The sequence below is a fragment of the Mobula birostris genome, chromosome 12 (genome assembly GCF_030028105.1).
Source record: "Mobula birostris isolate sMobBir1 chromosome 12, sMobBir1.hap1, whole genome shotgun sequence".
Taxonomy (NCBI): Eukaryota; Metazoa; Chordata; class Chondrichthyes; order Myliobatiformes; family Myliobatidae; genus Mobula; species Mobula birostris.
The window spans coordinates 109,238,476-109,263,931 of record NC_092381.1 but is presented as its reverse complement, the minus strand read 5'-3'; the positions used below and the strand labels follow the sequence as shown (position 1 = coordinate 109,263,931).

Sequence of the window (25,456 nt, the reverse complement as noted above, 5' to 3'; positions counted from 1 at the left end):
TTCCTATAGTGGGTGAGTCTAGGACCAGAGGGCACAGCCTCAGAATACAAGGAGTCCCTTTAGAAGAGAGATGAGGACCAATTTCTTTAGCCATAGGGTGGTAAATCTGTGGAATTCATTGCTACAGACAGCTGTGAAGGCCAAGTCATTGGGTATATTTAAAGTAGAGATTAATAGATTCTTGATAGAAATGGCATCAAATGTTATGAGGAGAAGGCAGGAGAATGGGGCTGGGATGGATAATAAATCAGCCCTGATGGATTGGTGGAGCAGATTGGATTGGCCAAATTCGGCTCCCAATCTGTTTTATGGTCTCATTGTGATGCTGAGGTGTCAGAAGTGCTATTTTTTCCAGTGAGATGTGAAGTCTGTCACTATCTATCATATTAAGATAGATATGGTCAGATTATTTGAACAACATTTTGTCTGCCCTGGGCCAACATTTATTCCTCAGCCATCAAAATAATTTAACTAGTTATTTCATTGATCTCTTTGACCCCTTTCTGTGCACAATTGGCTGTTGTATATAAGCAGTTATTCAGTGACTTAAGAACAAAAATTCAACATAAACACAAGAAAGTCTGTAGTTGCTGGAAATCCAAAGCAACACCCACAAAATGCTGGAGGAACAGCAGGTCAGGTAGCATCTTTGGAAATTGGTAGATAGTTTCGGGCCAAGACGCTTCTTTAGGATCAAGAAGGAAGGGGGAAGATGCCGGAATAACAAGGTGTGGGAGAGGAGGCTAGTTGGAAGGTGATTGGTAAGGCCAGGTGGGTGGAAGGGTCAAGGGCCGGAGAGGAAGAAATCTGATAGAGTGGACCATAGGAGGAGCAGACCTAGGGGAAGAGATAGGCAGGCGAGAAGAGGTAAAAGGTCAGGAATGGGAATACAGGTGGCGGGGGGATGAGTTTTTTTTTACCAGAAGGAGAACTCGATATTCACACTATCAGGTTGAAGGCTACCCAGATAGAATATAAGGTGCTGTTCCTTCATTTGGAGGGTGGTTTCATCTTGGCCACGGACAGACATGTTGGAATGGGAATTGGAATTAAAAAGTTTGGCCACTGGGAAGTCCCACTTGTGGAGTATGGTGTGGAGGTGCTCAATGAAGCGGTCCCCCAATTTGACATTCAGCATCTTTGGAAGCAGTTTGTGGAACCAGAAAGATACCATGCAATGCTGAATCTGTTCTTTTTGGTAGAGATTGCACAAGGTTTGTACCGATGGGTTGAATGGGCTCTCATGTAAGTGGTATGAATCATTTTAAACCAGTACATTTTCTGGTTAGCTGGCTGTTTCTAGTGGTGTTCCTCAGGGATCAGTATTTGGATCGCTACTTTTCACATTGTTTGTCAATGGAATTGATGGCTTTGTGGTAAAGTTTGTGGATGATATGAAGATAAGTGGAGGGGTAGGTAGTGCTGAGGAAGCAATGCGATTGCAGCAGGACTTATACAAATTGGAAGAATGGGCAAAAAAGTAGCAGATGGAATACAGTGTTGGGAAATGTATGATAATGCATTTTAGTAAAAGGAACAATTGTGCGGACTATTATCTAAATGGGGAGAAGGTTCAAACATCAGAGGTGCAGAGGGACCTGGGAGCCCTCGTGCAACACTTACAGAAAGTTAATTTACAGGTTAAGTCTGGTAAAGAAGGCAAATGCAAAGTTGCTATTTATTTCAAGTAGAATAGAATATAAAAGCAAGGAGATAATGCTGAGGCTTTGTAAGACACTAGTCAGACTGCACTTGGAGTATTGTCAACAGTTATATCTCAGAAAGAATGTGTTGTCATTGGTGACAGTCCAGAGGAGCTTCATGAGGATGATTCCAGAAATTAAGGGTTAACATATGAAGAGCGTTTGGCAGCTTTGGGCTGTATTCACTCGAATTTAGAAGAATGCAGGGGTGGGGGGTGGAATCTCATTAAAATCTACCGAATATTGAAAGGACTAGATAGGGTGGATGTGGGGAGGATATTTCCTTTGGTGGGCATATCCAGAACTAGAGGATACAGCCTCAAAATTGAGGGGCGACCTTTTAGAACAGAGGTAAGGAGGAATTTATTTAGCCAGAGAGTGGTAAATCTGTGGAATGCTCTGCCACAGACTGTGGTGGAGGCCATGTCCATGGGTATATTTAAGGCAGAAGTGATAGTTTCCTGAACAGTCAGGGCATGAAAGGATATGGTAAGAAGGTAGCTGTATGGGGTTGAATGTGGGATGGTGGAGCAGACTCAATGGGCTGAATGGCCTAATCCTGCTCCTAAGTCTTATGGAGATGCATTCCCCTTGTAACCAATTATAAATTGTGCTAGTCTGAAAATACATCACTTGGGGTTTTGAAATATATCATTGATACTAAAAGAATTTTTCCCCAGGTTGTTGGCCAAGCTGAAATGTAGTTTGTTCCATAAATCTAATAATATTATTGGCAGGTAGACAAGACCAGCCATAGTTCAAAAATAAATGGAGTTCCTGCAGTTGGTTGATGTACATCAGGAATATGTAAGCACTGTGGGATGTCACATGTTTGAACTGCACAAGGGAATGAAAGGGTGGACCAGTAGTATTGCAGAGCTTTATTGATTCAGCATTCTATAAGAAAACTTCAAATTTTAGCACTTCGTGTTCGGGCATATTCTGGAGCTACACTATACAGCAAATTCTAATTTTAACAGCAACCTGCCTTCAGACCTGAGTGTGGATTTTTGATTGAAATTAAAAGCAGCTCTTGAACAATGGTCTTTTATGTGAAGCCACATATGCAGGGAGTGTCTGGAGTGTGGGTGTGAAGATGGAGATGTTTGAAAATTATATGTAGTTCAAGGAAGCATTGTAGATACATTGTAAGTATAGAATTGTCCTGCTGTTACCATTGATCTTTAGCATATAGAAATGGCATGTAATATTGGGTCAGGCAGGCCTCTTCTTCCAAGAGTGTCTCGAATATGATGCCTGCTGCTGGTTTTGCTGAATAAATACTAGTGTGTCCACCAGCTTCAGTGTCTCTCCAACGACTTTGTTCACAGTCACAACACTCTGCTTGCTTGCTTAATAGCAGGAGGAAGTCATTTACTCCATCTTGTGCGTCCTTGCTATTTGAAGAATGAAACCCAGTCGGTCCCACAACCCTGTTCTTCCCTTTGTGAAAATGTAATAAACTTTCTTCTGAGCAGTTTGCAGATTGGACTGTAGTTGTATGGGGTTCAATTGGACTCTTCCAATTTTGTATTGAGGTTGATGTTGTTCTCTGAACGTGTTCCATAGTGTTTCCTTGTTTTCGTGACTGTGGAGAAGACAAATCTCAGGTTTGTATACTGCATACAAACTTTGATAATAAATGTACCTTGGACTTTATTTGAACTTTCAGTGCATCTTAACTATTCTCTTCTATTTTTCTCTCTCCATCTCTCCACTAGTTTATTTATTGTTTACTGAGTTTCTGATAGTTTCTCCTTAGTATTCTTCATACAGAGGATCATGACAATGTGGAACAAGCTGCTAGCACAAATGGTGTATGTGAACTTGATTTCAATGTCTAAGAGAAGTTTGGATAAATACATAGATGGTAGGGATATGGAGGGCTATGGTCCCCATGCAGATTGATGGGAATAGGCAGTTTAAGTGGTTCACCAAGGATTGGATGGGCCAAAGGGCCTATTTCTTTTCTATAATTTCTTTTCTGTAATTTTCTATAAATACTATCAAGGATCCAGCGTCCTCTTTGACATTCAACCATCAGGCAGGAAACTCCGATACATAAAGACAGGAACGGTTGGTATGGGAGACAGCTTCTTCCCTCTGGCCGTTCGGCTTCTGAAGTCCTGTCACATCGCATTCGAAGTGTCATTGAATAATTTGTACTGTACCATATAATACTTAATTTATGCACTTTACTTTGTTTATCTATGCGTAATTCATCTACAGATGTTATCCTTACTTTCCTAAGTTATTGTGTGTTATGTGTACTCCTGTGCTTTACTCTCTAGTCTGGAAAAATGTTATCTTGTTTGACAGTATACATGTACAGTATATGTGCTTCGATAATAAATTTACTTTAAACTTTGAACATTATGGGCAATTTACAGTCTCTCGGATATCGTAATAAACCCACTCAGTTACAGGGAGGACAAAATCCACCCAGATAGCACCAATGCTCTGAGGTAGCAGTTGTGCCTCTGTGCTGCCCTGAATATGGATGCTTTACAAATGGTTGTAACGTACTTGCTGCAATGAGTAGGCTCTGTATCCCATGTCCTGAATGTCCTCTATGGAGATTTAGCTTTTGGATTAAGGCACGTCCATATTAGTAGCTTTCCCATTGTGAGTGAAAGCAGCCCTTCCTTTCCATGCAAGATTCATCCACTTTTTTTTAAAAGCATAACTTTTAGGGCATTGGGAGGAAAATACAGAGTCAGGTTTGACGTCCTTGTGGGCAATATGTTAGTTTTTGTGCATGGGAGGGGTTGGAGGTTTGATGTTATTGTCGCTGTTTTTTTTTCCTTGTGGGCAATATGTTAGTTTTTTTGTGAGGGAGGGGTTGGGGGTTTGGGGTTTGATGTTCTAGCTGCCGTTTTCTGGGTGAGCGATCTATTAGTTTTTGTGCAAGGGAGGGGTTGGGGCATTAGGGGTTTGCAAGTTTTTGTTTTTTTTTGTGCAGAGGAGGAGTTGATATCTTTCAATGACCACCATGGTTTCTCTGTCTCTCACGGCTATCCGGAGAAAACAAATCTCAGAGGTGTATTCTGTGTACATACTTTGATAATAAAATGAACCTTTCAAACTTTTTACACAGTGTGGTGAGTGTATGGAATACCCTTGTCAGGGGTGGTGGTGGAGGCAGACACATTACGGAGATTGAAGAGACTCAGGTAGGCACAGGGATGATAGAAAATGGAAAGCTATGTGGGAGAGAATAGTTAAATTGATCTTGGAGTAGGTTAAAGGGTTGGCACAACATCGTCGGCTGAAGGGATTGTACTGAGCAGTAATGTTCTGTGTTCTAAATTCACTTTGATTGTCCCAGTTCTTTTGCTTCCAAGAGACCAACACCCAACGAGCCTTGTGGTTTACTGTGCTAGGTTCACCCCTCTTTAATTTGGGAGGAGGATGGTGAACGCAAGTCTGCTTCTAAATTAGGAAAGACAGATATTGGCACGCAAGCAGTTCCTAAAATCCAAATTCAAAATGAGTACCACTTAAAATGAATTTATTTTAAAACACATGCAATGGTGCACTTTTCGTGTTTGCTTGCCCTCTTAAGTTCTAGGCAGTGAACTTAGCAGTTAAAGCAAGGCTTAAGTTCCCTCTTGAAATTACTATACCCTTTTTTTTTGCTCAACAAGTAAACAGCTTTCAACCTTCAGTTTGTGTGACACAGTGGTCTTCAGCTATTGTGAAACTTAGCCATTAAAGCCATGAAGTTCTGTGCAGTGCCAGTTTTCAGGCTGGAGATGCTGCTGTTGACTTGGGAATATCACCCAAGGTATTGCTATTCCAAGTGTATGGATGTCATAGAGCCACAGAAACAGGCCCTTTGGCCCATCTAGCCCATGCTGAACCATTATTCTGCCTGGTCCCAATGACCTGCAACCAGACCATAGCCCTCCATACTCCTCACATCCATGTACTTATCCAAACTTCTCTTAAATATTGAAGTTAAACCTGCATTCACCACTTCTGCTGGGAGCTCATTCCATACTCCCATCAGAATTGGGTTTAATATTACCAGCATATGTCGTGAATTTTTTTTGTCTTTGCAGCAGCAGTACAAAATAACAGAGGGAAAAAAAACTGTAAATTACTGTGTGTGTGTGTGTGTGTGTGTGTATAAATAATTAAATAGGTAGTGTAAAAAAGGAAAAAAAAGTGGCGAGGTGGTGTTCACGGGTTCAATGTCCATTCAGAAATCTGATGGAAGAGGGGAAGAAGCTGTTCCTGAATCACTGAGTGTGTGCCTTCAGGTTCCTGTACCTCCTTCCTGATAATAGCAATGAGAAGAGGGCATGTCCTGGGTGATGGGGGTCCTTAATGATGGATGTTGCCATTTTGAGGCATCTTTGAAAATGTCCTGATACTACAGAGGCTAGTGCCCATGAAGGAGCTGACTAAGTTTACAACTCTCTGCAGCTTACTTTAATCCTGTGCAGTAGCCCCCCACCTCTGTACCAGACAGTGATGCAGCCAGTTAGAATGTTCTGCACAGTACATCTGCAGAAACTTGCAAGTGTCTTTGGTGACACACCAATTCTCCTCAAACTCCTAATGAAATATAGCTGCTATCATGCCTTCTTTGTAGCTGCATATGTTGGGCCCAGGATAGATCCTCAGAGACATTGACACCCAGGAACTTTAAATTGCTCACTCTTTTCACCATCCTCTGAGTGAAGAAGTTCCCCCTCATCTTCCCCATAAAGATTTCACCTTTCACCCTTAACCCATGACCTCTAGTTCGAACCTCACCAACCTTGGTGGAATGAACAAGAGAAAATCTGCAGATGCTGGAAACCGAGCAACACATACAAAATGCTGGAGGAACTCAGCAGGCCAGGCAGCATCTATGGAAAAAAGCACAGTCGACGTTTTGGGCCGAAACCCTTCGGCAGAAATGGAAATAAAAAGTTGAGTAGATTTGAAAGTTGGGGGAAGGGGAGAGAAACACTCAGGCGATAAGTGAAACTTGGAGGCAGAGGGATGAAGCAAAGAGCAAGGAAGTTGATTGATGAAAGAGACAGAAGGCCATGGAAGAAAGGAAAGGAGGGGGGGAGGGGCACCAGAGGGAGGTGATGAGTAGGCAAGGAGGTAACAGAGAGGGAATAGGGAATAGGAAATAGTGAAGGGGGGAGCGCGAGGCATTACTAGAAGCTTAAGAAATCGATGTTCATGCCATCAGGTTGAAGGCCACCCAAACAGAATATAAGGTGTTGTTCCTCCAACCTAAGTGTGGCCTTATCACGACAGTGAGGAGGCCATGGATGGACATATGGGAATGGGAAGTGGAATTAAAACGGGTGGCCACTGGGAGATCCCGCTTGTTCTGTTTGGGTAGCTTCCATGCTCTGACCAACCAAGCATCTACCAACCTTTACCTTAAATATGCCCAATGACTTGGCCACCACAGCCGCTTGTGGCAATGAATTCCACAGATTCACCACTCTCTGGGTAAGGAACCCATTCTAAAAGGACACCCCTCTATTCTGAGGCTGTATCCTCTGGTCTTAGACTCCTGCACTATAGGAAACATCCTTTCTATCGAGGCCTTTCAATATTCAATAGGTTTCAATGAGATTCCTGTTCATTCTTCTGAATTCTAGTGAGAAGAGGCCCTGAGTCATCAAACGCTCCTTATATGACAAGCCTTTCAATCCCAGAATCATTTTCATGAACCTCCCCTGAACCCTCTCCAATGTCAGCTGATTTCTCCACTGGAATATCGGCCTGCTGTTAGGCAAATGAAGATTTATGCTGCTGCTGCATAACTCTGCTGTCAGGCAAATGATAACCTGACGGTGCAGCGAGTGGTGGCTGAAGGTTAATTAAGTGCACAGAGTGTTCCACATGCATAGCAGATTTATGGGATCTGTATATTTGTTTTGTTCTGCTTTGGGATGTGATGACCCATTGTCCACTGGTGATTTAAAGCTAGGGCGTGCACTGCAACAAGATTGACCCCAGATATGCAGATACTAAAAGCTGTAACTTCAACACAGTTCTTGAGCTGTCTGTCTCTCCAGACCCCACCTGCAGTCCTCCCTTTTCCCCTCAAGGCAAGGGGCAGAATTCCTATTTGAGGCACCTAGCATCTGCCTGAGGCTTTCAGCATAAGTGGCAGCTCAGCTCAGTGTTCCTTATTTGCAGGCTGCCCTGAAACCAGAATCATATTGGAATGTACTGCAAGTGATCCTGCTCTGCTTCTTCCATTTTGTCCCCCTTTCTCACCCAAGCCAGCTCTGCTTTCACCCATCTTTGACCCCTTATCCCACCCATTTCTCCTTCCATCCACCAGATTCAAACACTTGTTCATCCATTCAAACTTGGTTCTAGCTGCCATTCGTAAACACAAAATAATCTGCAGATGCTGGGATCAATTTCCGTCTCTATTTCCTGAGGAGATTGAAGTCCTTTAACATCTGCCGGACGATGCTGAGGATGTTCTACGAGTCTGTGGTTGCCAGTGTGATCATGTTCGCTGTTCTGTGCTGGGGCAGCAGGCTGAGGGTAGCAGACACCAACAGAATCAACAAACTCATTCGTAAGGCCAGTGATGTTGTGGGGATGGAACTGGACTCTCTGATGGTGGTGTCTGAAAAGAGGATGCTGTCCAAGTTGCATGCCATCTTGGACAATGTCTCCCATCCACTACATAACGTACTGGGTGGGCACAGGAGTACATTCAGCCAGATACTCATTCCACCGAGGTGCAACACAGAGCGTCTTAGGAAGTCATTCCTGCCTGTGGCCATCAAACTTTACAACTCCTCCCTTGGAGGGTCAGACACCCTGAGCCAATAGGCTGGTCCTGGACTTATTTCCTGGCATAATTTACATATTTCTATTTAACTATTTATGGTTTTATTACTATTATTAATGGTGCAACTGTACTGAAAACCAATTTCCCTTGGGATCAATAAAGTATGACTATGACTATCAAAGCAACACTCACAACACACTGGAGGAACTCAGCAGGTCGGGCAGCATCCATGGAAACGATGAGTCGACGTTTCGGGCCGGAACCGAACGTCGACTCATCATTTCCACTGATGCTGCCCAACCTGCTGAGTTCCTCCAGCGTGTTGTGAGTCCAGCTGCCATTCACCTCTCCCCTAATAGTTCCCATTCTTACCTTTTTTTTGCATATCAGCATTCAACACTGGTAGTGCTCTGTGTTCCTGCTTATCTCCCTCGAGTTAAGTAGGATGTGGAAGCTTTAGAGAGGGTGCAGAGGAGATTCACCAGGATGCTGCTTGGATTAGAGAGCATGTCTTATGAAGATAGGCTGTACGAGCTAGGGCTTTTCTCTTTAGAGTGAAGGAAGATGAGAGGTGATTTGATAAAGGTGTACAAGATGATAAGAGGCATAGATCGAGCCAGAGACTTTTTCCCAGTGCGGAAAATTTTAAGATGATTGGGGAAAGTACAGCGATATCAGAGGTAATTTTATTTACAGAGAGTGTTGGGTACATGGAACACAAGTGAGGCAGATATATTAGGCTCTAATGATTAGGAAGATTTTGCAGACTCTCGGGCTGAACCTATTGATGCAGTTACAAAGAAGGCAGGACAGTGGCTGTATTTCTTAGGAATTTGAGGAGATTTGGTACGTTGCAAAAAAACACTTACAGTTTTCTACAGATCTACCATGGAGAGCATTCTAACTGGCTGCATCACCGTCTGGCATGGAGGGGGGGGGGTGCTGTTAGTGCACAGGATCGAAATAAACTGCAGAGATTTGTAAACTTAGTCAGCTCTATCATGGACACTAATCTCCATAGTATTCAGGACATTTTCAAGGAGCGATGCCTCAAAAAGGCAGCATCCATCATTGTGGACCTCCATCACCCAGGGCCTCTTCTCATTGCTACCATCAGGGACGAGGTACAGGAGCCTGAAGACACACACACAATGATCTAGGAACAGCTTCTTCACTTCTACCTTCAGGTTTCTGAATGGACATTTTCAAAGTTCAAAGTAAATTTTGTTATCAGGGTACATATATGTCACTTCTGGGGCACCTCGAGGTGATCCGTGTGGCAGCAGAACTCTCAACAGATACGATTCAATTTTCTCATTTCAGCCTGATACAGCTAAAAAACACAACTGCTTCCAAGGTCAGTATGGTCAACAAAGATGTCTTAATGCTTTTAAACAAACTGTCGCTGCTTAAAACTGATGGAAACAATGCCAATTGTGGACGGATTCCTTGCCGGATTCCACGCAGGAAACATGTCTGCAGGTCAGGGATACAAGTGCGTTTAGGAAAACGGGGTTTTAAACTCCCAATACCGACCATCTTGCTGGCAAACGTGCAGTCTCTGGTGAATAAAATCGATGATCTCAGAGAGCTAGGGTGCTGAATCAGAGGGACATTAGGACACAAACGTTTCACAGAATCCTGGTTAATCCTTCTGTACCAGATGCAGCGATTCAGATCGAAGGGTTTACTATACACCATCAGGATAGATATATAGAGTCTCTCAAAAGCAGAGGTGGAGGAGTATGCCTCATAATCAACTCCTCTTGGTGCACACATATATCAGTGCTATCCCAATTCTGCTCACCAGACCTGGAATAGCTAGCAGTTAAGTGCCGTCCATTTTACCTACCATGGTACTGATTGAGAAGTGACAGAACCTGGGCCTCTGTACCTCCCTCTGCAATTGGATTCTCAACTTTCTAACCGGAAGACCACAATCTGTGCAGATTGGTGATAATATCTCCGCCTTGCTGACGATCAACACTGGTGCACCTCAGGGGTGTGTGCTTAGCCCACTGCTCTACTCTCTCTATATCCATGACTCACACAGTAGCTCAAAATACCATCTATAAATTTGCTGATGATACAACTATTGTTGGTAGAATCTCAGATGGAGACAAGAGGGCGTACAGGAGCGAGAAGTACCAAGTAGTGGAGTGCTGTCACAGCAACAACCTTGCACTCAACATCAGTAAGACAAAAGAGCTGATTGTGGACTTCAGGAAGGTTAAGACAAAGGAACACACACCAATCCTCATAGAGGGATCAGAAGTGGAGAGAGTGAGCAGCGTAAAGATCTCTGAGGACCTAACCTGGTCCCAACATATCAATGCAGTTATAAAGAAGGCAAGTCAGCAACTACACTTAGGAGTTTGGAGAGATTTGGTTTGTCAAATAAAACACTAGAAAACTTCTAAAGATGTACGGTGGAGAGCATTCTGATGGGCTGTACCACTGTCTGGTATGGGGGTCTACTGCACAGGACCAAAAGAAGCTGCAGAGGGTGGTAAATTTAGTCGGCTCCATCTAGGGTACTAGCCTACAAAGTACCCAGGACATCTGCAAGGAGCAGTGTTTCAGCAAGGCAGCGTCCATTATTAAGGACCTCCAGGACCCAGGGCATGCCCTTTTCTCACTGTTGCCATCAGGTAGGAGGTACAGAAGCTTGAAGACACATACTCAGCAATTCAGCAACAGCTTCTTTCCTTCTGCCATTTGATTCCTAAATGAACATTGAACCTGTGAACACAACCTCTTTTTTTTAACACATTATTTCTGTTTTTGCATGCTTTTTAATCTGTTCAATATACATACACTGTAATTACTTTATTATTATTTTGTTTTCTTCTTCTTCTATGTTATGTATTGCATTGAACTGCTGCTGCTAAGTTAACAAATTTCACGACACATACCGGTGAGAATAAACTTGATTCTGAAACATACAACCCTGAGATTCTTTTTCCTGTGGGCATACTCGGCAAATCTATACAATAATAACTATAACGGGATCAATGAAAGTCGTCGTCATGGCTATCCCTCAAGGTTGAGGATGATGGTCTTCGTTCTGAAGAAGTGGCCCACAGAGCGAAGACGCCTGTGCGTGTATTTGTTTAACGTGTACTTGATGTTGCACTCCAAGAAGCACACGATACTTCACAAATCAACCAACTGATTCCAATGGCATGGAAACCACGACGATTGGAGCTGGTGGATTTGTTGCAGCCTTCATCCACCTTCACAGCCGTTGAGTTCGAAGTAACTTCGTCCGCCTGTTCCACCATTGAGGTCTTGGTTGGATTGTTCTTTGTCAGGGGCCTCATGCTCGACCTTACCGCCATGGGTGACCCTACCAGGAGCACAGCTCCAAACGGCATCGATCTCGGGATCTCAGGACCACACAAGCTTCTCCACCACGACAAGGTGACAATCCATGGAGAAGGAAAGATTAAGTAGAGCATAGAAGACAACAAACTGCAAATGCAAATACAAATAAATAACAAGAACATGAGATAACAAGATAAAGTGTCCTTGACACTGAGATCTTTGGTTGTGGGAACATCTCAATAGATGAGTGCAGTTAGCCCCTTCTGTTCAAGAGCTTGATTGCTGAGGGGTAGTAACTGTTCTTGAACCTCCTAATGTGAGTCTTGAGACTCTTGTACCTTCTACCTGGTGGCAGCAGCAAGAAAAGAACATGAGGTGGTGAGGATTTTTGATGATGCTTGCTGCTTTCTTACAGCATCCAACCCATTAACACTACCTCACTTTCCTCCAGTGACCCCTGTTTCCATCCAGGGGGTCAGTGTGGACATGGTGGAGGATTACAAATACCTGGGGATACGAATTGACAAACTGGACTGGTCAAAGAACACTGAGGCTGTCTACAAGAAGGGCCAGAGCCGTCTCTGTTTCCTGAGGAGACTGAGGTCCTTTAACATCTGCCGGACAATGCTGAGGATGTTCTATGAGTCTGTGGTGGCCAGTGCCATCATGTTTGCTGTTGTGTGCTGGGGCAGCAGGCTGAGGGTAGCAGACACCAACAGAATCAACAAACTCATTCGTAAGGCCAGTGACGTTGTGGGGATGGAACTGGACTCTCTCACGGTGGTGTCTGAAAAGAGGATGCTGTCTAAGTTGCATGCCATCTTGGTCAATGTTTCCCATCCACTACATAATGTACTGGGTGGGCACAGGAGTACATTCAGCCAGAGACTCATTCCACCGAGATGCAACACAGAGCATCATAGGAAGTCATTCCTGCCTGTGGCCAGCAAACTTTACAACTCCTCCGTTGCAGGGTCAGACACCCTGAGCCGATAGGCTGGTCCTGGACTTATTTCATAAATTACTGGCATAATTTACATATTACTATTTAACTATTTATAGTTCTATTACTATTTATTATTTATGGTGCAACTGTAACGAAAAGCAATTTCCCCCGGGATCAATAAAATATGACTATGACTTTTTGCACTAATTTACTTTAGCTTAAAAATAGATACATATATACTTTACAGTTATGTATTGCATTTTACTGCTGCTGCAAATACAGTAAATTTCCCCACATAGGTCGGTGATATTAAAGCTGATTCCGATATAGACGGAAGAAAAATAGAGGGCTATTTGGGAGGGAAGGGTTAGACTGACAGTCTTGGATAATTGGCCGCTGTAAATCATATCAGTCGAGATGGCTGGTGGTACAGTCGGGAGTGGGAGGGTGTTGCTGAGCATGAGGGGAAGAATCGGTCATGATAATAAATGTGAGGTGGAGTGGGGGGCGGGCGCGGTTACTCTGAATACCCGCACAGCCTTAAACTCCAAATGGCCTGCTACGTCATGGAGGAAATATAATATGAGATGGGTGTGTTGATAGAATGGACTGTGAAGACGAAATGGATTAGAAATCCTAGAGCAAGCTTTTGGGACGTACGGCACGTGTACATTTTACATATTCAGCATTGGAAATCCACTGCAATTGAATAAAAAGCGTGGCGCTCGAACCCATCGTTGACTGACCAAGCAGATCTGGCAAAGCGTAGCCCGTCACTCGTTTCCTTGGTGTTTACCCTGCGCAGAATGGATGGTTGTGGCCAGTGCCAGCCTTGGATTGTAATCCATTCTTGCGCGGAGCTCTCGGGTGTCTGAGAGAAAGTGCAGTATAAATAGAAGCCTCTGTCCCCCTCCCTCCTTTGCAACGCCCCGTCAAGCTCATGCTGCTTGCAGCCGGGAGGCAAATGGCTTTCAGCTACTGAACTTCAGTGCACGGGGAGTGAGGGGAAAGCACCATTCTGAACTGGCGCCCTTTTTGCAGAAAATCTCATTAATCTGCAGTCCCTGTCGCTCTCTAACCGTAAATTAGGAATATCGTTCGCTGCCAGGGGAAGAATGACAGAGGTTAGTTGTTTTTGCCGGATCCAGTTTAAACTCTGGAGCATTGAAAACTGCACGAAACTCCACTCCCCGCAGTTTGTGTGCTTGACGACGAGGCGTGGCCAAGCCTCGCTACACAAAAAAACACGTCACGAAACTTGTTTTGAGTGGCTAAGAGGACAGGACCGACGAAACTGCTGGTAACCTAATCCCTCTGCCGACGGGGAAAACGTTGACCTCTCTATCTGCGTGGCTGTAAGGAGTATCAGGAAATGATTGTCTGTACCACAGAGTGGCAAAGAAAGCCCTCTACGTCTTGAAGATAAAATCCTTCTGAAGATAGAGATTCGTGAGGTGAGCCTTTCATTGAAAGTTAAGCTTTAAAACGTTTTTTTTTGAACGGAGTCGGAGAGTTTATCTGTTAATAAGTTACTAATTAAAGCAGAGGGTGCCGACTAGAAAATAGAGCGAGGGCCCCAGCCACGGCCAGTGTGTACAGAGATCTTGCACCTTCATATACAAACGTGTGCTTTTAATGGAGATGAGGAAGTGTGCTTCACATGCTGAGAACTGTGTGTGTGAATTTACGTGTGCATATGTCTCTGTGTATGTGAGTCGCGGTGAGTGGATGAAACACAAGCCCGTCAGATCTTTTAAACTCCTCGGCAGTTGAGGGGACGAGAGCGAATTGCAGAGAGAAATATTCCCTCTGGCTCAAACAAAACGTTTTCCCTTCTATCTCACCCTCCATCTCGACGCATTTGCACACTTTTTACGCATCTTTCTGCACTCCCACGCCATAACCCTCCACCCCGTTGCTAATCAATCACTTTGAGCTTGCTCCCCCCCATCTCTCTTCGTGTTTTCTGTATAACAGTACTTTAATCCCCACAATTAGTATATATTCAGGGCAGTTGTATGATGGCCACGCTTCCCAGCCCGTGGGTCTGTGTGGGACTCCTGGTACCGTTTCTCAAGGCTGTTGGAGAGTACTCCAACCTTGTTCGGCTTGTAGGCTTGCGTTCCTAAAGGACAAGGAGAGCTATGTCGGCTGGAGTCAGGGCCTTTTGCTTTGGCTTCTGGTAGGAATCTCAGAGTTGTACACTGCATACATGCTTTGATAGTGTCATATTTGGAGTAACACCTTGTATCCTAGCTGGGTAGCCTTGTCTCCTCTTCTCCTGGTCCCTTACTTTTCACCTGCCTATCATTTCCCCTGGGTCCCCTCCACCTTCCTTTCTCCTATGGCCCATTCAGATTCTTTCCTCTTCAGCCCTTTACCTTTCCCACCCACTTGGTTTCATCTATCACCTTCCAGCTATCCTCCTTCCCCCCCCCCCCAGAACCTTTGTATTCTGGCATCTTCCTCCTTCCTTCTCAATCCTGAAGAAGGGTCTCGGCCTGAAGTGCCAGCTATCTATTTATTTCCATAGGCGCTGCCTGACCTGTTGAGTTCCTGCAGCATTTTTGTGTGGGTTGCTCAGATTTCCAGCATCTGCGGACTTTGTATTGTTTGTGATATTAAGGTAGTTTATTGAACCATTAATTCTCCGATACCGTACTAGCAAAATTACTGTCACTGAATTTATGACAGACTATTGTCTAGGTCCTGTGTGCTGCATCGCCTTGGAGACACAAAGGAAAGATTGAGAGGTTAAGTATCTCCCTTCGATCGTCATTAACCATTAGAGTTTGTCATGGATTGTAATTCTGGTTTCATATTCAATCATCAACGGTCATTCAGAGTTACTGACTTGCAAGGGCTTTGCAATACAATTGCAGAATCAGAATCGGGTGTAATATCTCTGGTGTATGTCATGAAATTGGTTTAACTGTGTGTGTGTGTGTATTTTTTTGAAGTAGTGAGGTGGTGTTCATCGGTTCAACGTCCATTCAGAAATCAGATTGCAGATGGAAAGAAGCTGTTCCTGAATCGTTCAGTGTTTCAGGATTGTTTAATGTCAGCTCCAGTACTCAAGTGTAAAGGAGAACAAAGTAATTGTTTTGCTGGTTCTGATGCAGCACAAAATAAAAACAATAAGATAAAGAACTCAATAATAAAAACAATAAAAACAACACGGAGCGTCATAGGAAGTCATTCCTGCCTGTGGCCATCAAACTTTACAACTCCTCCCTTGGAGGGTCAGACACCCTGAGCCAATAGGCTGGTCCTGGACTTATTTCCTGGCATAATTTACATATTACTATTTAATTATTCATGGTGCAACTGTAACGAAAACCAATTTTTCCCCGGGATCAATAAAGTATGAGTATGACTATAAATATTTTAAAAAAAAGCTTGTATACATATATTGATTAGTGGGATTGGGACATAATTGAAACCTATTGAATATTGAAAGGCCTTGATAGAGTGGACGTGGAGAGGATGTTTCCTATGGTGGGGGAGTCTAGGACCAGAGGACACAGCATCATAACAGAGGTGCGTCCTTTTAGAATGGAGACGAGGAAGCATTTCTTTAACCAGAGAGTGGTGAATTTGTGGAATTCATTGCCACATGTGGCTGTGAAGGCCAAGCCGTTTTGTAAATTTAAGCCAGCATTTGATAGATTCTTGATTAGTCAAGGCATTATGGGATATGGAGAGAAGGCAAGAGACCATGGATTGGGCATAATGAAATGGCAGAACAGACTCGATGGGTCGGATGACCAAATTCTGCTCCTTTTTGTTGTTTTATTATACATCAATAAAGTGCTGCTAGGTACAGAGGTGCCTGTTCATAAGGTGACTGACAGGAAATGATGAAGTGGTGGTGTTTGGGGGTGTGGATGGGTGGGTTAGCTTTACTAATCAGTATTGTACTGTTTGATCCATTTTTGTATTGCCGTTTAGCTACTTTAGTCCTTGTTTCTCAGTTGAAAATGACGACTAAGTAATGGAAGGAATTGCGAAAATATTCTCTTGATGGCTCTGGGCATATACTTGCCCAGTTTAGAAGAATGGGAGTAGGGGTAGAGATCTCATTGAAACCATGTTGCACATCGGGCAGCAGCCTTGTTATCTCTAGCATTTTTTTGGTGTTTTTCCACAAGGCCAAGTTGCTAGCTCAATGCACCCTTTCCATCTGTGCTGGGTTGCGCAAGGAGACGGCCAGATTCAAAGCCGGGACCATTTGCCTCGAAGACTGGTGCTGATGCCACTACACCACTGGCTGGCTAATGATTTTGGTCCATGGCATAAACTGGGTTAGGAACCCTTGGACATGGAGAGTTCAAAGTAAATTTTATTAACAAAGTCCATACACGTCTCCATATATAACTCTGAGATTCATTTTCCTGCGGGCATACTGAGCAAATCTATAGAATAGTAACTATAACAGGATCAATGAAAGATCAACCAGCGTGCATAAGACAAACTGTGCAAATTCAAATGTAAATAAATAGCAAGACAAAGAACAAGAACATGAGATAAGATAGAGTCGTTGAAACTGAGATCATTGTCTGTGTGAACATTTCAATGATGATGCAAGTGGAGTGAGTGTAGTTATCCAGAGTGATGTTTCTCCATAGAGGCTGAGTCTAGGACCAAAGGGCACAGCCTCAGAACAGAAGGAAACCCTTTTAGAACAGAGCTTACAGCAATTTATATATCCAGAGGCTAGCGAACCTGTGGTATTCATTGCCACAGACTGCAGTGGAGGGCATTGGGTATATTTAAAACGAAGGTTGGTGGGCCATCAAAAATTACAGTTTGTAAATCTACAGGAGTGATTTGGGGCAAGTGGCAGAGAAGGAGTGCCAGGGTCTTGAGGGGGTTGCAGTGGTGTGGGTGCAAACACACCCAGCCTTGGGACACCAGGTGAGGTAATTTGATTCCAGATGATTGGTTTATTGATTATTACAGAATGTCTTTCTGATGCTTCCTTCTTCGTTCCCCGTTTTCTCAACCATGATTCCCCTCTCCAGCCCACTTCCCACTCTCAGTCCACGACGGAGATCCATATCAGAATTGGGCTTATCATCACACACATGTCATGAAATTTGTTTTTTTTTGTGTGGCAGCAGTACTGTGCCTGAGAGTTTGGCACAGAATTGTAGGAAGATAGAGCTGGAGAATGTCAAAAAAAGTCTGATCAATCAATGCACAGAAGGGATGAGGACAAACAAACTGTACGCAAAATCAGAAAATGGATCAATTGGTTAGAATTTTTTTCCAGGGTGAAAATGGCTAATACAAGGAGGCATAATTTTAAAGTGATTGAAAGAAAGTATAGTCATAGTCATACTTTATTGATCCCAGGGGAAATTGGTTTTTGTTACAGTTGCACCATAAATAATAAACAGTAATAAAATCATAAATACTTAAATAGCAATATGTAAATTATGCCAGGAAATAAGTCCAGGACCAGCCTATTGGCTCAGGGTGTCTGACCCTCCAAGGGAGGAGTTGTAAAGTTTGATGGCCACAGGCAGGAATGACTTCCTATGACGCTCTGTGTTGCATCTCGGTGGAATGAGTCTCCGGCTGAATGTACTCCTGTGCCCACCCAGTACATTATGTAGTGGATAGGAGACATTGTCCAAGATGGCATGCAACTTGGACAGCATCCTCTTTTCAGACACCACCGTGAGAGAGTCCAGTTCCATCCCCACAACATCACTGGCCTTACGAATGAGTTTGTGGATTCTGTTGGTGTCTGCTACCCTCAGCCTGCTGCCCCAGCACACAACAGCAAACATGATAGCGCTGGCCACCACAGACTCGTAGAACATCCTCAGCATCGTCCGGCAGATGTTAAAGGACCTCAGTCTCCTCAGGAAATAGAAACGGCTCTGACCCTTCTTGTAGACAGCCTCAGTGTTCTTTGACCAGTCCAGTTTATTGTCAATTCGTATCCACAGGTATTTGTAATCCTCCACTATGTCCACACTGACCCCCTGGATGGAAACAGGGGTCACCGGTACCTTAGCTCTCCTCAGGTCTACCACCAGCTCCTTAGTCTTTTTCACATTAAGCTGCAGATAATTCTGCTCACACCATGTGACAAAGTTTCCTACCGTAGCTCTGTACTCAGCCTCATCTCCCTTGCTGATGCATCCAACTATGGCAGAGTCATCCGAAAACTTCTGAAGATGACAAGACTCTGTGCAGTAGTTGAAGTCCGAGGTGTAAATGGTGAAGAGAAAGGGAGACAAGACAGTCCCCTGTGGAGCCCCAGTGCTGCTGATCACTCTTTCGGGTGGGGTGGGATGTCAGAGGCAAGTTTTTTTTACACTGAGTGGTGGGTGCAGGAAATGCCCTGCCAGGGGTAGCGGTAGAGGCAGGTGCTTTAGGGGCATTAGATAAGTGCATGGATGATAGAAAAATGGAGGGCTATGTAGGAGGGATTGATCTTCGAGTAGGTTGTAAGGCTGGCACCACTACTTGGGTCAAAGAGCTGTGTTATAGTGGTGTTTGTAAGATCCTGGAGGTACTCAGGTACTCAGTGGGTCAGGCAGCATCTGTGGAGGGAAAATGAGGTAGTTGACATTCCAAGGTTAAGAAAATGAAAATGGGCAAGTGAGTAGTCTGGAGCTGACCTGAAACTGATCAAGGCCCTCCACAGATGCTCTGTGACCTGCTGAGTTCCTTCCGTAGCTCCCCTGGATTTGGAATTGTTTTTTATTTATCTATTGAGATACAGCATGGAATAGAGTCCCCCGGTTTAATCCTTGCCTAATCACAGGACAATTTACAGTGACCAATTAACCTATTCACCTGAACATCTTTGGACTAAAGGAGGAAACTGGAGTACCCAGAGGAATTTTCCCACATGGTCGCTGTGAGAAAGTACAAATTCCTTAAAGGCAGTGGCAGGGATTATTATTGTCACAGGTTTTGATGTACAGTGAAAAGCTGGTCTAATTTCTTACAGAGGAAATCATTACACAGTGGATTGAGGTAGAACATGGTAAAACAATAACAGAATGCAGAACAAAGTACAGAGAAAGTGCAGGCAGCCAATAATGTACAAGATCACAACAAGGCCAGTTTGAGGTCAAGAGCCAATCTTATCATTCCAGGGAGTCATTCAATATTATAGTGAGGTAGAAACTATCCTTTAGCTTGGTGGTATGCTTTATTCAGGCTTTTTTAAAATTTATCTTCTACTTAATAGGAGAGGGGAGAAAATCTGGTGTGGATGGGGGTCTTTGATTATGCTGGCTGCTTTCCTGAGACAGAGGGAAGTGTAGATGGAATTGATGGAGCGGAGGCTGATGTGGTACACTGTGTACAGAACTCTCTGTGGTTGTGTACAGAGCAGTTGCCAGAACGAGCATCCCATCAGGATGCTTTGTATAAAAAATGACTGGTAAGGATCTATGGGTACATGCAAAATTTCTTTAGCCTCCTGAGGAAATAGACACATTGGAGAGCTTTCTTGGCACCGTCTACCAGCCTCTCGCTGCTGCCAGAGGAAGGTAATGGTCTCGGTCTCTCTCTCCCTCTCGCTCACTGCTCCCGAGGGAAAGTCCTTGCACTCCAACGATTTCTCCCTCTCCCTTGATGTTGGCACAAGGTTTAATGGACACAGTTTGTGGAATGTGGACTCATTCATATTTATGATGTGTTTCTGGTTTTTCTGCTCGGTCCTATTTTAGTTGCTAGTTTTGGTGATTTTGAATCAGAGCAGCCTGCAGATAATGAACACAGCTGAGCTGAATATGCCTTTTGATTTATGTGTTTTATATTCTGTCTTTTACCTTGTTTTTTTTTTTGCTGCTTGCACCTTTTTTGCGAGTTTTTTTTTCTTTGAACAGGTTCTGTGGTTCTTTGTTTTGTGACTGTTTGTGAGGAAGACGAATCGCAGGGTTGTAAACAGCATACATACATTGATAGTAAATGTACTTTGAATGCTTTGAATCTTTGATCATGGTGGATCAGAACAGGTTATTTGTAGTTGTCACTCCTTGGAACTTGAAGAAGCTCCCAACCCTCTCAACTTCAGTACTGTTGAGAAAGATAGGAGTGTGTACACTGCCCGTTTTTCTGACGTCACTGACCAGCTCTTTTGTTTTTGTTAATCCAGAATCCAACAGTTGCAGTATACTGTCTTCACTCAAAAGAGATGGGTGTACTGCCAGCCTTGAATATAGATTAATGATTGTCTTCTCCATTTACTTCGGAGACCTCCACCCTAGCACTGTTCGTCCAGAAATTGTTCATTTCACATTCTTCTCCTTTCTAAAAAAAAAACATAAGAAAATATTGTGCAATTGTGAAGCTCTTGGCATTGAATTTGCTTGTTCTTCCAAGGATTACATTGAGGAATATTGTGTTGAGAAATGTCTCAATAGATGCAATAGAGCTCTGTTGTTCCTTAAGGTTCTTATAGCCAGGGGAGGTAATGGGGATAGCCCCCTCCTACCTATCAAATGCTCCCAATGGTGTGCATCTCAAACAGCCTCTGACAAGCAAGTCCAGCTGCTGGCCTTCGCATGTGGCATAGCTACTAAGACCTGTGGAACCATTTCTACCTTTAGGAGAAGGGGCAGAGGCACATTACTGGTGCCTTAAAACCAGTTGTATCAGGAAATGGGGCTCGTCAGCTGTGGTCGGCAGCTCATCTAGGAGAAGGAAAACCCTAATCTCAAACCTCCACTGCCTTGCAGCTATACTCACACATTGGGAAGGCTTCAGGAGTAAACCCTGAGGAAAATTCCACAGTTGGAGACCATAAAGCAGTCCAATGTTGAGTTCAATGCTGACTGGCAACTCCTGCAACTCCGCTGGTGCCAAATTGTATCAGTCTATTTCTGCCATTTCTTTGGATTTATCAGCTGCATTGCAGAAGAGGAGTCTGCTACATGGGCCACAGCTTGCTATCCATATCATACCACCCTGGCTTGTGTATCAATGTCAATTACATAGAGCTGGGATGCAACATCCATGGTTGACCTCAAACAACTTAGGGCCTCTCTCCTCTCCAATATGGAGCATGAGACTGGAAGTAAAGTGCCACCGTTAATAATGAGCAAGATATTTTAGACTGGGTGAGCACCTAGAACAGAGATGCAAGACTACAGATGTTAGAATTTGGAGCCATATTGTACAGTCCTGGATTTCGTATCAGTGTCAGTAACGTCAGCTAACACGCAACACCCATGGTTGTCCCTGACTGACATAGGGCCTCAGAACCCTATTTTCTTTGTGATTGAAGCAATACGTTAATGCTGAGAAATTATTTTATTTTTACAAATACTCTTCCTCGCGTAACTTCCATGGGCCTTTTAACTTCCTGCACTCTGCAAAGAAAAATATCCTCGTCTTTTGAAAATGCCTCTCAAAATACACGAAGAACTTGGTGTGGAAATATATGTGTAACCCCGAAGTCTTTATGAACTTATAACTTTTGTAAAATATAATGTGACAAAATGGAACCTGTGTGATCCCAGAGTGCTTTATCAAAAGTCAGTCTGTCCCGAGCCTTTGTGGCCCATCAGGCCGGTGCTTATACCGGTTTCTGTGGCGTGAAGCGACTGAACGTATGAGACTCACCCCTCCCCCTGATAGGACGCCAGTCTATCGCGAGGTTAACCCCCAGCATTTGCCAGTACCCATTTTCAGCTGGGTGGACTGGAGCGGTGTGTGGTTAAGTGCCTTACTCAAAGACACAACGTGCTGCCTTGGCCGAGACTCGAACCCACGACTTTCAGATCGTGAGCCCAATGCCCTAATCACTTGGCCACACGCCACACAGAGTGCTTTATGGTTTGTTGATTTGTTTGGATGAAAGGCTTGTAAGCAGGTGTGTATTTTGTCACAGTGTGTGTTTTATGGCAGGCAGAGTTTTCACAACATCAATTAAAGATGTGATTCATTTAAGACAGATACAAATAAGGAAGGAATGCAATTAAGAATGAATTACTGGATTCAAGTGTATAAAAATTATCTGTTTTGATCTGTAAGATTGTCATAGTCATACTTTATTGATCCCGAGGGAAATTGGTTTTCGTTACAGTTGCACCATAAATAATTAAATAGTAATATGTAAATTACGCCAGAAAGTAAGTCAAGGACCAGCCTATTGGCTCAGGGTGTCTGACCCTCCAAGGGAGGAGTTGTAAAGTTTGATGGCCACAGGCAGGAATGACTTCCTATGACGCTCAGTGTTGCATCTCGGTGGAATGAGTCTGTGGCTGAATGCACTCCTGTGCCCAACCAAGCTACCAATGTCTTAATGTATGGAGTTAGTTTCCTTTGCAAATAATAAACGCGCTTCTTATTTGATTCAAAGATTCAAGATTCAAAAGACTTTATTGTCATTCTAACCGCACATCAGCTCTGCAGGGCAGAATGAAACAGCGTTTCCCAGGAGCAGTGCAATCATAACATAACAAACGCAACACTAAATAATAAACATAATAATAAATAGTAAAACACAACAGCCACATGTCAGTTAAAATCAGTTATAAGTGTCCAGTGCAAGTTAAAAGTGTCCAAAGCAGAGTCAGGTAGAGCAGCTACTTAGCAGTCTGACTGCCTGTGGGAGGAAGCTGTTTAGTAGCCCTGTGGTTTTAGTTTTGATGCTCCTGTAACGTTTGCCTGATGGCAGAAGAACAAACATCCATTCTGAGTTTGCTGTAGTCTGTTACTGTATATTGGAAGACCTAGCTGAATGGTACATGACATTTGCAACCAATAAAATACTTCTGGAGAATAACATTTATAGCATAAAGATGCATCATACAATTATCTCACAGCTCACTGCCATAGACAGCAATGTAGTAATGACTTGATAGTGATTTATGGCTATTCATTAAAGGGCAAATATTGGTTAGGGACACGGGGTGGCTCCCCTGCTTTTCAGATAATGTCTATAGGATCTTTATGAGTATATCCTTATGAAGAAGCAGATGGAGGTTTTGGTTAACATTTATAGGAAGGATGTGGAAGCTCTAGATGGTGCAGAGGGAGATTTACCATGATCCTGTTTGGATTAGAGAGCATGTTTTATGAGGATAAGTTAAGAGAGCTAGGGCTTTTCTCTTTGGATTGAAGGAGGTGTGAGGTGATGGAGGTGTTCAGAATGATAAGAGGCATAGATTGAGTGGATAGCTTAAATACTTTTTCCCAGTCTAATATGAGGGTCACAATTTTAAATTGGTGACTGGGTGGAAATGGGCCATATCTACAGACTTAATCAATCATAGTAATATAGAGTCATAATGCAGGAATTATTTAATTCTATAGGTGCTATTGGGTGGCAGGGTGGAGGTGAAGGTACTCTTTAGGCAAGGGGTAGCACCTGTTTAGCACCCCTCCCCCCCGACCGATTCATAAAGACACTGCCCAGAAAGTAGCAATAGCAAAACACTTCATAGAAAAATTTGCCAAGACCAGTCATGATCATGGAAAGACCTGATCACCCACATCGTACAACACGGCACATGATGGTGATTTTAATGTGATCAGAGGAGAGTATGGAGAAATGTCAGAAGCAGGTTTTTTTTATACAGAGTGTGGTGGATGTGTGGAATGCCCTGCCGGGGTGTTGGTAGAGGGAGATACATTAGGGCATTAAGAGATTTTTAGGTAGGCACATGGATGATAGAAAAATGGAGAGCTATGCAGTTCAAAGCAAATTTTATTATCAAAGTACATATATACAACCCTGAGATTAATTTTCCTGCAGGCATACTCAATAAATCTATAGAATAATAATCAGAATCAATGAAAGACTGCCATTCAACCAACATGCAGAAGACAACAAACTATGCAAATACAAAAAGGAGAAATATTAAATATAGTGAGTCCTTGAAAGTGAGTCCATTGGTTGTGGGAACATTTCACTGGTGGGGCAAGTGAAGTTATCCCCACTGGTTCGTGAGCGTGATGGTTGAGGGGTAGTAACTGTTCCTTAACCTGGTAGTTTCAGTCGTGAGACTCTTGTGTCTTCATCCTGATCTTAGAGTAGGTGAAAAAATTGGCACAACTTTGTGGGCTGAAGGACCTGTGCTGCACTGTTACGTTCTACGTGACACAAGTTGATTTCATCAACAGTGCAGAACAAAGGAATGTCAGCTTTCTGTCAGTGTTTCTTGAATGGGGCTGAACTGAGTCCTTCTGACTCACTCAGTTCAACAATCCGTGGATCTACAGCTGACTCTGATTCACTCCTGAGAATTATAAATGTTTGAGCTTCCTTCTGCCTCCAGTCTGTTTCTCTTCCTGCAAGCTGTAGAGCCATTAGACCACAGGGCTTTGTTCACACCTAACCACGATTTCCTGACTCTCTCTAGCACAGTCTATAGTTGTGGTGGGTAACTTTCCTGAAGAACAGCTTGGCATAAAAAGCATTTTGCCACAAGAGTGACCCAGTGGATGGAGTAGGAATTAGCAATTGATCCTTTCGTTTAAATAAGTCCCACACCATACTTGTGAAAGTTTAGCTGCAAAATTAAACAGCTTGTTTTTTTTTTACTGCCCATTATGCCACTGGCATTTAGGACAGCAGTGAAGGTCCTCCATCTCTGGTGGTGTTCAGGGCCTCAGGACTTCCTTCATCTTGCCAGTAGCTTCCTCTTGGTTTTCACTACTGTAAGTCATACAAGTTCCAGGCAGAGACTCAGGAATACCATCACACTCAGATATAGAAGGATTCTTCAT

At 43.5% G+C, this 25,456-nt stretch overlaps 1 protein-coding gene across 3 annotated transcripts in view; it reads left to right on the top strand.

Annotated features, from left to right (window-relative positions):
- The window catches only part of pak4 (p21 protein (Cdc42/Rac)-activated kinase 4), a 217,973-nt gene that overhangs the window by 95,300 nt on the left and 97,217 nt on the right, over nt 1-25,456 (top strand). The window contains exon 1 of one of the 3 annotated variants that reach the window (XM_072274452.1): nt 13,843-14,202. The exons of the other annotated variants lie outside the window; for them this stretch is intronic. The gene's annotated coding sequence lies outside the window, so the exon portion shown is untranslated. Of the gene's footprint in view, nt 1-13,842; nt 14,203-25,456 lie in introns of those variants that run through there. 3 annotated transcript variants of the gene reach the window in all.